We start from the raw sequence: 13,330 nt of genomic DNA, 5'->3' as shown, positions 1-13,330 counted from the left end.
GGAGATAACTTAACCTTCCCTAAATATAGATTTTTAGTCAAACCATTCCATTTTGAATCTCCAAAAGGATGAAACAGTGCAGGATGCATATCCCTAGCAATCATGCAGAGAGACTAGAGAAGGTCATTTGCACTTATGTGCTAGACATACAAAAAAAAGGGGGGGTTTGGGGGGATGGATTTGGAGTGAGGGCTTGGGAAACAGTGGTGAACAAACACCACTAGGTGGCAGAAGCACACCTTTAGCTTTGCTAGCTTTCCTGGTGTGGGCTGTAATTAGGTCAGTGTATGTTAAAGTAGGACTGAGAGATAAATAAAGTAGATTTTCTTCTCTGGAACACACTGCAGTTTAATTTCACTTCTTCTCTCATTGTGTGATGAAGGTGGATTTAACTTTTAAAGGCAAAGAGACAATCCTCTGCTAGCATTAAATGGAAAGGCTTTGGGAGAAGGGTTGATTCCAGCTGATAAAAGGAAAAAAGCTTCCTCTTCCCTCCCCAACATTGATATTCTGGTCATCATCAGAAGGTAAAGTACTATATAGGATGGATAGATGTATAGAAGCCTGAAATTGAAGGAGACTTTGTGCATGTGTGTGTCTCTGTGTGTTTTCCCCAAGTTGGGGCATTAGGGTACAAAATAAAAGCATTTTTATGTACAAATAAATGAATAAACACATGGATGAATGAATATTAAACACATATCTTTTAAAAAATAATTTCTTTAACATATATATTCCCCTTTGGAACTGTATTTGGAATTTTGCTAGAAGCCAGAAATATTTTAAGCTAAGGGAAAAATAAATCTATACTGGAGCACAGATTTTCCTTTCCTGCTCCATGACTCACTCCTGAGGAGGTCTGGAAGGTCAAAGTTAAAATGCGGGACTCTATTTAGTCTCACTTCTTGATGCGGAAGCACCTATGTACTCCTTCAAGGTCAATATCACTTCAACAAGATGGACTTGGAAACCAGCGTCATTAGGCAGTCCACAGCTTCATGAGTGTCATACCTGGATTCCTTGATTATCAAAGGACACCAGGGGTTAGTTACTCTGGTCACTTAGTGAGAAGCTGTAAGGAAAGAAAGGAGAAGGACAATTACAGGAAATTGCTCCTCGCCCCAAAACACTGATCAACCCATTGGAATTGCCAGAGTCAAATGTTCTTTGCTAAAATAAAGGGTAATAAGAAACAAGGTCAGACCTCTTGCAGATGACAACATTTCTAAGCATGAGTCATTGAACTCTTCTCAGAATTGAGTTCCAGTGCCTGGGTGGTGTTGTCTCTCTTCCCTTTATGACATTATTCAGCCTGTGCCTAAGGTGATTCTAAACTCAAAGAAGTGCAGGGTAAGGTGGACAGGGATGCTCCAGCAAGAAAATGAGGAAAAATATCAGAGATAAACAGGTAGAAATAGCATGAAAGTTTTAGAAAGAGACTAAAGGTTTCCTTTTTAAATCTCTCTCTTTTTATTTTTTGTAAGGAACCTAAAAGGACCTTCTCATGAACCCTCTCTAGCACAGCACAGTTGCTAGTGGCTTTATGTTACCCAATGATTTGTTCAAACATATTGAAACTGGAATTCCACCTGGTTAGCAATACCTCCTGTTTGTGCAGGCTGTTTTCCATCTGTGGCCACAGATGATGTGACTGCAGACGTTGTGTGCAATTCAGTGTTCTGGTGTTTGCCTACAGAATCATAGACAATCAAATTAAAGCTATGTGCAAAAGAAATTTCCCATTCTTGATAGGATGCACTGCATGTTTCTCTTTTACAGTCATGAAATAAGAAGAAGGAGACAGGTGGGAAGGAGGAAAAGAGAGAGGTATAGAGGAGGGGGAAAAATTAAATAGTTCTCAACGCCTTGTTTCAAGGACACAATCGCTGCGTTGTAAGTTTTCTTTCCAATTATACCAACAGTTTCATTTGCTGACAGACACCAGTCAGAAATAGGACAACTAGCTACTGTACTGCTTGTTGAAGTCTAAAACAGAAGAGACAGTCTGTGAGTTGTAATTTATAAAGACAGTGAATTGATCCCCTGATCTATATCTCTAAACACAGATAGATCTCTTACTCCTGGCTAGGGACTCATGGGTAAATGTTTAAAAAAAGTTTCTCTCAACTAAGTAACGTTTGTTGAAAAGTAGGTGGGGTGATTCTTAAAAGATTGGATTCAGGGCTCTTTTATTTTCAGCTTTTTCATAAAAAAATCTCACGTTATATGTTTATTTGACAAACTCCCCATTCTCTCAAGGCTTAGGTCTATGGCTACAAAGAACCAGAAATGTTTTATATATTTTTTGTCCTAGTGGGAAATTGAGATGTCTTCTCCATCTGTTTGTAGACAATGAGCAAAGCTGTTCCCCACACTAAGGTAGCCTTTGTAAACCAGACACTTCTCAAAGTGACATCTGCTGTTTTAGACAGAAGAGTAATATAATTTTATCGGACAAGTAGATTAAATGCTAAGAAGTGTTGGGCAGTGATATGAGATGCCAGGAGAAGCTTTTTTCCCTGGTAATCTTATAGAGTCTTAATTTAGCAATTATTGAACTTAAGAGTATGGATTTGCTAAATAGAATTTGAATAGCCTGAAAGATGCCTAACTTGTTTAGAATGTGCTTCAACAAGTTTCTCAAGTAGCTTGCTGTCCTTTAAAAGATCAATTTAGGTAGGCTCACAATGGACTTTATTCTTTTTCTCTTTTTATACAGGACATGCCCCAGGGCATGTGTCCTTTTCTGGGCTACATAAACTGGGAATACAAGCTATATGCAGTTCTATTGCTATTAACCTATTCAATGAGGAGTGTGTGTAAGTGGGAGGAAGTGATGTTCTTCATTTGGAAAAACAAAAGGAAATAGTTAAATCAGTCAGATGGACTCAGTTTAGTATAGTAGCTGGAGTGAGAAGGTTGAAGTTGCTTTCAAATGATAAATCTGGCACCTATATGTGACCCTGAGCAATTCACTGAATCTCTTGGCATCCCCAGAAATCTCCAGAATTCTAAATTACAAATTGTTAATTGCTAACAAATTGTTAATCTGTGGTAGTAGTTTCCACAAGAGGAGCTCTCCAGAGATCTGAAAATGCAGATCTGAGTCCAAATCTGTCTACTTTATAAAACAAAGCCAAAAACATCTTTTCCCCCAATCCTACTTCCTCTTCCCAAACATTTCCACTTATTAGCAGTTCTTTCTGCCTTTAAATGTATGGTAATACAGTCAAGAATTCCATGTAAAATATATATTCCTGAGAATTTTATTTGTTTTAATTTTTTTCTGGAATTGGAACTTCAGCTCCCTTGTGTAAACATTATAATAGGAGACGTGTGATTTTGTAGAGATTTTTATCTTTCTCTAAATATTTCAATCCTAAAATATTGAACTACAGCAACCAAATATAAGCTGTGACTATAAATTAATAAGATTTATTTCCATTAGTCACATGTGAAAATTGGTCTTATTAATTTAAAGTCACACTGGGAAGAAATAGTATAGAATTTGACCTGGAAAGGACGTTAAGGATCATCCAGTACAACTCTCTAATTTCATAAATGGGAAACTGAAGTCAAGAGAGGTTAAATGTCTTGCCCAGGGGTCATCTAGATCCTTATCTAACCAAAAACATATGTATTCTTTTTATTCTAACATATTATCTATTTTCACATTTCTCATTTTCTTGTATTGTCCAGTACCCTTTGTAGTAGGTATAAATTGATTTGTATTTTTTAATAAGAATGGAGAAAGTATCTCCCCTACATGAAGAAATACTCAATTTCTATGAATAAAGCAGTCATTAGATAAATTGTTAATATCAGATTTTCAGTAGAGAAATGCAATTTTATCTTTTTTATGTTATTGGCTTCTCAAGAGAACAAAACAAAAACTACATTTGAGTTAGTGAAGCAAATCAATCTGAGTGGTTATTTGTTGAGGGAATAGATGAAACAACTCATTTTGTAATTCTTTACTTTTTAACTAGTTGTGTTGGCATAGCTTATAAGTATGATCTTGAAATTATTGCTCTGAATAGTAACCTTAGTTCTGGAGGCTTGAGGAAATTTAGAAGAAAAAGAAAAGAGTACTAGACATAGGCTTTTTGTAAGACAGTTAAGAGTATTAGAATCCTCAGTTACAAAATTTGTGGAAGCTAATAGCTTTATTATTATGAAAGATGTGTAAATGTAGGACAATTTGAAGGGATTGGGAAGGATCAGAATTGCATTCCATGATTCCATTTTAAATAAGAGCATATCAGCATTTAATGTTATTAATCTACTGGTGAGTTATTTTTTTCAATTACAAGAAAACTCAGAGAAACTCAAATGAGATCAATGATATACTTAAACTTGAGTCTCATAGAGATGTAACTATCAGTTTAAAAAATAGACATAAAGTATTCCTGAGTATTATAAACAATCATGCTTATGGGGGAAAATCCAGGTCATGCAGCTAATTACTTTTTAGCAAGTAAAATATAATTGAATTATTAATGATAAGAATATCAATATTGCCAAGGGTATGAGGTGGGGGAAGTTTTCATATTCTTTTATAAAATTCTGTTGACATCTGTATATGACAAGCAAAGCCCCAAGGACAAATCTTACATGGGACATTCTGGATTATTCTTAGCTACTGGAGTCAGAGGGTAAAAGAATACTGAGAAAGATTAAAGAGGTCAATCTGAAATATTATAAGCCATTAGGAAGCTGAAAATAGAGAAAGCTCCAACTATCAATTTTACATTTCACAGTAAATTGAATTGTTTTTTATTTATATAAAATAATATTTTTCATAAAATGAAAGAGGCCACAGCATTTTTTTAGTATGAGGCTTTAGTCATTAGGAAAGAATCAAAAAGAAAACATTGCTCAAGTTAGCACCTAAATTTTGGTAAATATATTTTCTAAAGAGCTTTATCTTCCTTAAGGATCCAAGATTTCATCTGCATGGATATTTTGTTCATTGATAGAGATTATAGTCTCTCCAAGAATTTGTGTGGCCAAAATTTATTAAGGTAAGGCCTCTGATGATGTTTTATTTTTTTTTTCTGATTTTAAGCTAATCCCTGCAATAGAGACATATATTCTGCCATTAGGCCCTTACTTGAAGACTTTCTCAGATTGGTGGTATCAGTTAGAGACTGTACCTCTCTAGTATAACTTTTAATAAACCATTTTTTCACCTCTATACTGCTTTGAGGTATTCAAGCACAATTATTGAAGAGATAAGGAACATAATGAAATTTACTGTAAGACAGAGAGATGGTAGATAAAGAGGTAGATAGATATTTTATATGTGTGTGTGTGTAATCTGTCACAGGGCCTAATTATGTTACAAAATATACTGATAGGGATAGAAACAGATGATGGATAGATAGATAGATAGATAGATAGATAGATAGATAGATAGATAGATAGATAGGTAGATAGATAGATAGATAGATAGATAGATAGATAGATAGATAGATGGATAGATGGATGGATAGATAGATAGATGGATAGATAGACAGACAGACAGAAAGAAAGATAGATAGATAGATAGATAGATAGATAGATAGATAGATAGATAGATAGATAGATAGATAGATATGACATAGATACCTATATCTATATGCCAAAATCATCCATCTATATCAGAAGGGGCTGAATGAAAAACTAATGTTTTGGGTAGAAGTGTCATATCTTGAAGACCATAAAATGCAAATATAAGAGGATCTAAGAGCAAACTATTTTCAATTCAGGTGCTGAGATGGCAACTGACAATGTTCAGTGGGAATCTTTGTGACCTATATTCATTCCATTGCCCTTCAGTTGTATTGTCCACAGACCTCTCTTTCTTCTGATCCCACAGTATTTGTTACTGATCTTTTCTGTTGTGGTTGTACTAAAATTGATAATGATTCATTTGGAAATGTTTCCCAATGTTTGTCAGAAGATAATTAGACCACTAATGTTGGTTTTTATTTCTTTGCTTATATACTCATGATAATTTGTATTTGGATCGTTAATGTGTCCCGAACATTTGTGATCACATTGATGTGAGTTTCCAATCCAAATGATGCATATCTAATCCACTGATGCTTCTCTATCTTGTGATATGCTTATCCTTGGCTTCCTTAGAAATTCATCAATGTAGTCCATCCAAAAAACCTGGATAATTCCTTATGTTCTCTTGACATTAACAGTATGCCAAGAATTTGGCTTAACTATCTACAAAAGGAAAAATAAGTTAAAATATTCTATTGTCCAAAATATAAGATACATTTTGAGAGATTTAAATAATCTGTATATAAATCTTTAACAAAAATGTAATACACAGAGAGGTGAATTCAGAATTAAATAAGAGAAAAAGCAAGGAAAGCTAGATGGCAATCAACAAATTGTGGTTTGTTCATGATCCCAAGTTGTACAGGAAGAAAAAAGACCTATATTTTTTAATCTGATATATTTTTAATATCCCATTACTATATGCATATGAGAATCTCAATGGAATAGTGTCATATCCTATATATAAGTGTGTATGTGCATCTATGAAAAGACACTTAGTATAAGTGTACATTCTTAGAGCTTAAGATTGAGGTCACTTATACTCTGCTGGTGGTATTGTGAATTAACCCAACCATTCTGAAGGGCAATTTGGAATTATGTTCAAAGGGTGTTAAAAGACTGCCTGCTCTGTAATCCAGCCATAGCAGTGCTAGGTTTTCACCCCAAAGAGATAACAAGGAGAAATATGAGTACAAAATTTATTATTTATAGCATGGCAAAAAAAAAAAAACCTGGAAAATGAGGGAGTGTCCATCGATTGGGGAATGGCTGAATAAATTGTGGTATTTGATAGTGATGGAATAATATTGTGCTGAAAAGAATGATGATCTGGAGGAATTTCATGGGAATTGGAATGACCTCCAGGAACTGATGCAGAGTTAAAGGAGCAGAACCAGGAGAACATTGTACACAGAGACTGATACACTGTGATACAATAAAATATAAAAGAATGCTATCCACATCCAGAGAAAGAACTGTGGGAGTAGAAATGCAGAAGGGAATCATATGATCTATCATGTGATTTCGATGGGGATATGATTAGAGGAGTGATGTTAAAAGTTCACTTAACTGCAAATATGAATACCATGGAAATTGGATTTGAACAATGATACATGCATAACCCAGTGGAACTACTTGTCATCTCTGGGAGTGGGGGAGGGAAGAGAAAAAAATCATAAATAATGTAACCATGGAGAAATCTTCTAAATAAATAAATAAAATGAATGAGGTCAATGAGGTTTTTGTTAAAGAAAATATTTTAATATATTTTAAATTATATATATATATCTATATATATATATAGTAGTCTCTCGGTGATCAAGAATGACTATTGTCTTTGTGCAGTTTCATCTACGTGTACCCTCATGTGGCTTTGGAGTCCAAAGGCTGAGGCGCACAGTTTGTGGCACATGGGGCATGGGACACCAGTTGTTACGGGAGGTGCAGTTGTGGCCTGGTGCCGGTGTTCATGGGCAGCGGCAAGACGTCGACTTCGCTCAGAAGTATAGCTTTAAAATGTTTTCTTTCTTTTTTTTTTACTTTGAGAGTAAAATCAATTATAAAGCACTCATTAAGTGTCTATTGCCTTCCAAGCACTCAAAGATTCTAGAAATACAAAAGAAAAATAAAACAAGCTTTGCTTTTAAGAAAATTTTATTCCACTGGGATGGAATATGACTACTCATTAATAAAAATAAAATATATTTAAAATAAATGCAAAGTAATTTTAGTGGAGGGCCATAAGTACCTGGAGGGCAAAATAAGGAAAGGCTTTAAGAAGTTCCACTTAATCTGAGATCTGAATGAAATTAGGGAATCTACAAGACTGAGATGAGGAAGGAATAAATTCAAGTCATAGGGAAAAGGGTCTGCAAATGTAATGTTGTATGCAAGGAACAATGAGTGTATTAAATTAACTTGAAATTTAGATCTTGTCAAAGTTCACTGTGTTTTTAGTCTAGAAAAGTAGGCAAGGGCCAAATTATAAAATATTTTAAATGCCAAATTGGGAAGGCTATATTTGTTCCTAATGGCAACAATATAATACTGTATTCCTATTTTGTCTAGTAATTTTGTGTAGCAAATTTCAGCAAACATATGTATGTAAACATATGTCCCATTTAAAGACACATGGGCACAATGGCATAGAAACCGATTGAACATGTAAATTAGTTTACAAATAACATGTTCAAATAATTGCATAAAACATGTTAGAAAGGAGATGCATGACAAAAAATAAATGGAAAGGATAGGGTAGATTTGGGAGCATAGAAATGCCTGTTTCAATGTATGAAAATATGCAATAAGTTGTAGTTAGGTCAAATGTTACAAAGGTATTTGAAATATTAAATGAACCAGAGAAAGGTTTATCATATAATAATTATATATATTTATTAAGTAATTATAGAAAGACATGGACAAGAATCACAAGAGATGAAAGAGGCATAATCTCAATTAGTGGAAAAATCAGATAAAGTGATAGATTCATAAGAATATCAATGTGAGTCTCTATACATAAGATAGTACCTAGCATTATGTGAGACATGTGGTATGTAATGAATTAGAAAATTTTAATTATGTTATAATTGATTTGCTATTTAAAAGAATCAGTAATAAGCCATAGAAGGTATATATTCTTATGAGATGGAATTAGATGAAAATCACTAATGCAATTTTAGTTGAGTAAGAGTTGCTGTATGAGAGAGAAGGAGTAATATAAAGAATCTGACTAATGGAAAGAAGATACTAATCACTCATAATCATAAATTCAAGACCCTTGGAGATGCAACTTGGTGACCATTTCTGTATAGCCACATCTATTGAAGACCCAGAAGAGAATGTTCTTTTAATTGAAGTCTTTAGAGCATTTATTGCATTCAGGATATAAAGTGCTCTGATTTGAAGGGCACAACTTAAGTCCTACTGCTCAAAAATCACCTCCCTTATCACCAGCCCCTGAAAATCTAACATTTGAGATTCATTTCCTTGAATAATTATGTAATTGTTCTGTGTCTATGTGAAAAAAATCCTGGAGGGGTAACATCAGATATGAGATCATCACAATGAGTTTAGCTATCCCTTTCCAATTATAATATCTAGGTATAGTTCCCTGAATAATGAAACACAAATTATGTCTTTATAGTGGAGATTAGGAAAGGGAAAAGAGTTAAAAGGCAGATATTGCTCAAGATGGAGGGGATATGGTTGTATTATTCCAATTAGAATTCCTTGATAGCTTGCTGGAGGGACAGAGGAAATATGGGAACCATGATGATGATGGACAATGAGGATAATAACTGAAATATCTATAAAATTTTAAGTTTCAAAAATTATTTTCCAGATAATATCTAATTTGATCCTCACAGTAGCAATTGCTATAAATTAGATTATCCCCATTTTACTGATAAAAAAATATAGAACCAAGAGAAGGCAAATGACTTGCCAAGGGTTCTATAGTTAGTGTTTGAGATAGGACCTCAGATCAGGACTTCTTGATTCCAAGTAGAGAGAGCAATGTAGGATTGCAGGAACCTAGAGGAAAAGGCAGGGTTTCAGGTAAAAAAGAAAGAGGACACCAAAATAAAAGGTTCAAAGAGATTGAGCACATAATGAGACAAGGCTAGGGAATATATTTCCTGAATGCAATCTTTTATGTTGCTTTCCAATTCTGCCTTGAATGTAATCCTGCCTTTATTTATTATTTATTTATTTACTGTATTATTTATTTACTGTAAACATATGCCTCTGTGTCTAGGTTTTGCTTATTGAGGGTCATTTCTAAGCATTTGATAAAATTAGAAGGTTCAAAAGAGTATTTACATATTATTTGCCTGTACATAGTGTTTCCAGAATCTATTGTTAGGTAATTTGCATTGCTGTTGAAAGTCCTTTACCACTTCTTAAGTTTTTCTTTCTCCTGTTCATGACTTTGTATTGAATCACTAACTACTAATGGTACAAATTGTTGACCTTTGAAATGTATAACTGAAGTGGGAGAAAGCCTGCCTATTCCCTCTCTAAAACTATAAGTGATCATACCTGTAGCATAGTGTCCTGATTTTGAGTCAAATGACTTGTGTCCAAATTCAAGGTATGAATTAAGAAAATAAATGATTTGAACTTCACTGTATCATCTCAGCAAGGAATGGTTTGTAGAACTATGAGGAAAAACCATATATACTCCACACCTTAACAAGCAAGTAACTAATTCTATTTCATTATAGGAGTTAGAGACAGTAAGTGAGATGGGGTTAGCTGATGTCTTAGAATAAGAAATATAGAGCATGTGGAAACATTTTCTTCATATAAAAGCAAATAAGTTGTGTGACTGGCCTAATTAGTTAATTAGTGGTAGAAGTGAATCAACTCCAGATTTCTTCATGGAAGTATTACTCTATTATGCCATATCTCAGGCACAGTTTGACTGATTTTCAAGACTGAAATAGAGGAGGCTCTTGTTATCTGAGAATTTCGATATCAGAATTCAGTAACAAAGCCAAATCAATTGTATCCATTATTTATTTCATTGTGGCAAGAGCACTTCTGGCAAGGAAATAACCTTCACCAATGCAAATCTTCAACTCTTATGTCTTTCATAGACTTTCTCACTTGTATCAGAAGGGAAACTGGAACTCAAGACTTCATGTTGTCCTCTGAGTTTACCATTCTTTCCTATCTACTCAACTCTCCCTATAGCATTGCATAGTGAACAAGTGAAATTCCATAAAAGTAGCCTGTGACAAATATTCTGCAAGCAAGGTAATAGTCTATCAATAAGGCATGAACTGGCCAATAGAAGGGGTCTAATGACTGCTTCAGTTAGCCAAAAGACTCTTAGAACAATATGTAACTCATTCTCATAAGCATAGAACAAGAGTAGATGAGAGAGAACAAGAAAGAGAATGTGTGTGTGTGTGTGTGTGTGTGTGTGTGTGAGAGAGAGAGAGAGAGAGAGAGAGAGAGAGAGAGAGAGAGAGAGAGAGAGAGAGAGAGAGAGAGAGAGAGAGATCAGGGAAATAATACAATTGGCAGCATCATAGGGATGAGAACAACTTGATTGGTCACAGAGTTGAGGCATGTGGGACAACATGAGTGGTTAGAAATTGGGAATAAGGGACCATCAATAATCTTTGAGCAAGAAAATTCATTGTTTGAGTCCACTTTCAAGGTTAGAGATGGTGGACCATAAACCAGTTATAATTCAATGATATATCCATGGTGTAAAGACATTAGTCCAGATTCCCTGAGATTCACAAACATCCTCCAAAAATAACATATTTTCCTGAGGCAAGAATAGAAAAAGTGTTTAGCAAGAAAATTGGATATCTAAACTGGACTTGTTACAAGCCAACTGAAATTCTGAACTAAGTTCAGAGACAAAAGAACTATGACTTGGACAGTTGTAGAACTAAATCAATTATAGGATGAAATCAAATATAAAACACAAAAACAATGTTTGCTTTTCTCAATAGGAAAGCAAAGGTCTTTATAAAATGAAAATATTCCCTCATGAAAAGACCACTTATAAAACAAATGCCTACTCAGATATCCCTCCCTGCTTAACACTAATGTTTATACCCACATACTTTCAAATATCTTCTGCTACTTATTGTCAGTGAACCTTCAAAAGAGTATAATTTGACTTCTACACAAGAGAAGCCCTTGGGAAAATTAATGAGGTCACAGAATATTTTTGCAGCAATGAACCTCTTTATTATCTTTCTGTAAAAGTCAAATGTGGAAAAAAAAGGTTGTTGTATCAGGCTGTCATGCAATTTTGTTCTGGGGAAAAATGCTCATGAAAAGTCATCAGTATTTGATTCCTTCTTTGTTTATTCTGGAAATTAGAAAATTATGGCACTTATAACCTAAATTTGGGTAATATGTGACATTTTCAGCTTTTTTAGTTTCTTTTTTTCAAAATAAAGTTCTGAAGTAACATTTTGTTTTCTCTATTTACTATGAAATGTTAGTGGATTTGCTTTAAGTGGATTTTTTTCTGGTACTAATTATCCTTGGATAACAAGCCTTCCTGTAGTTAATCACATGCTAAGAAAATAGACTTTAAATGTTTGATAGGATTCACTTACATCTGGACTTGTTTCCCACCCCTCTTCTAGAGTTTATTTAAGCTTTGGTTAGTTTTTGCTTTTTAGAGAAGTTATTTGCATTATATATATATATATTTATATATATATATATATACACACACACATATGTATTGTTTTGTTACTCTGAGTTTTTAATGTTTTTCTTGGTTCATTAAAGTTTTATTTTCATTGGCATATAACTGAGTAGTTCTCATAATTTTCTTTATTTTTATTTCTATTCATTGTAAAATCTCATTTTTCACTTTTTTCATGGCAATTTATTTTCTCCTTTTACTTTTTGATGGCCAGCCAATTATTAACATGTTTTATTATATTGCTATTAAAATACTTTTTTGTATTTATTAGCTCAATGACTTTTATTTTTGATATTTTTTATTTCATTTCTTTTGGAAATATCATTTTCCTGATTTTCTAGGATTTTATTTTTTATTTTAAGGCATTTCCTCAAGTTGTTTATATTATCTGCACTTTAGTTGATAAAAATGTTCAGTATTGCTTTAAGTATAGCCTCAAAATTATATGTTGCCTCTTTGTTATTTTTAATATTTTTAATATAATTACTTATTTTCCCTGTGATTTCTTCTTTAATTCACCCATTTCTAATGTCAAAGTACTTGTCACAAAGCTAGTAATTGTCTGAGGTCAGATTTGAACTCAGAAAGATGAGTTTTCCTGACTTTAAGCCTGGCACTCTATCCACTGTGACACCTAGCTGTCCAGTATATAACCAGTAAGTAGTGCTGAAGATGAAGATGAAAATGAGTAAAACATGCTAATAAAAAATTTAATGGTAGAAAGAAATCAGCTGGTCACATGGTCAGGACAAAGAATTATAGCGAGATAGTGAATGCTCCTCTGTTACTTTCAAAATGTCAGATTAAAGGGAGTAAGGACCGCAGGAAACTCAATGGGCTTTTTTTGTGGTAAACTCTTGGGAAAACATGGACACAGGTCATAGAGGATGGGTAGGAATGGGTTGGGTTGTAATCTACATAATTGGTAACTACAGAGGAATATCTGAGATCATTGATACATTTAAGTGTTAATTATAGGTGTTTTTATTCATTTAAGTGTATATCCCATAGGAATTTGTTAGGTTTTGCTTCTTAACCCAATGTGCCACACCATTTTGTAACAAAAGAAGGAAGAGGAGGAGGCTAAGA

General features: G+C 33.8%; 1 long non-coding RNA gene across 1 annotated transcript in view; it reads left to right on the top strand.

Annotated features, from left to right (window-relative positions):
- Positions 1 to 282: 282 nt before the first annotated feature.
- Positions 283 to 13,330, top strand: part of LOC130457467 (uncharacterized) — a 53,872-nt gene continuing 40,824 nt past the window's right edge. Inside the window, exon 1 of the long non-coding RNA XR_008916697.1 lies at positions 283 to 527. This is a non-coding gene — a long non-coding RNA (uncharacterized LOC130457467). The remainder of the gene's footprint in view (positions 528 to 13,330) is intronic.

The sequence above is a fragment of the Monodelphis domestica genome, chromosome 2 (genome assembly GCF_027887165.1).
Source record: "Monodelphis domestica isolate mMonDom1 chromosome 2, mMonDom1.pri, whole genome shotgun sequence".
Lineage (NCBI taxonomy): Eukaryota > Metazoa > Chordata > Mammalia > Didelphimorphia > Didelphidae > Monodelphis > Monodelphis domestica.
Note: the sequence above shows the minus strand (reverse complement) of the source record. Positions and strands in the feature narration are given on the sequence as shown.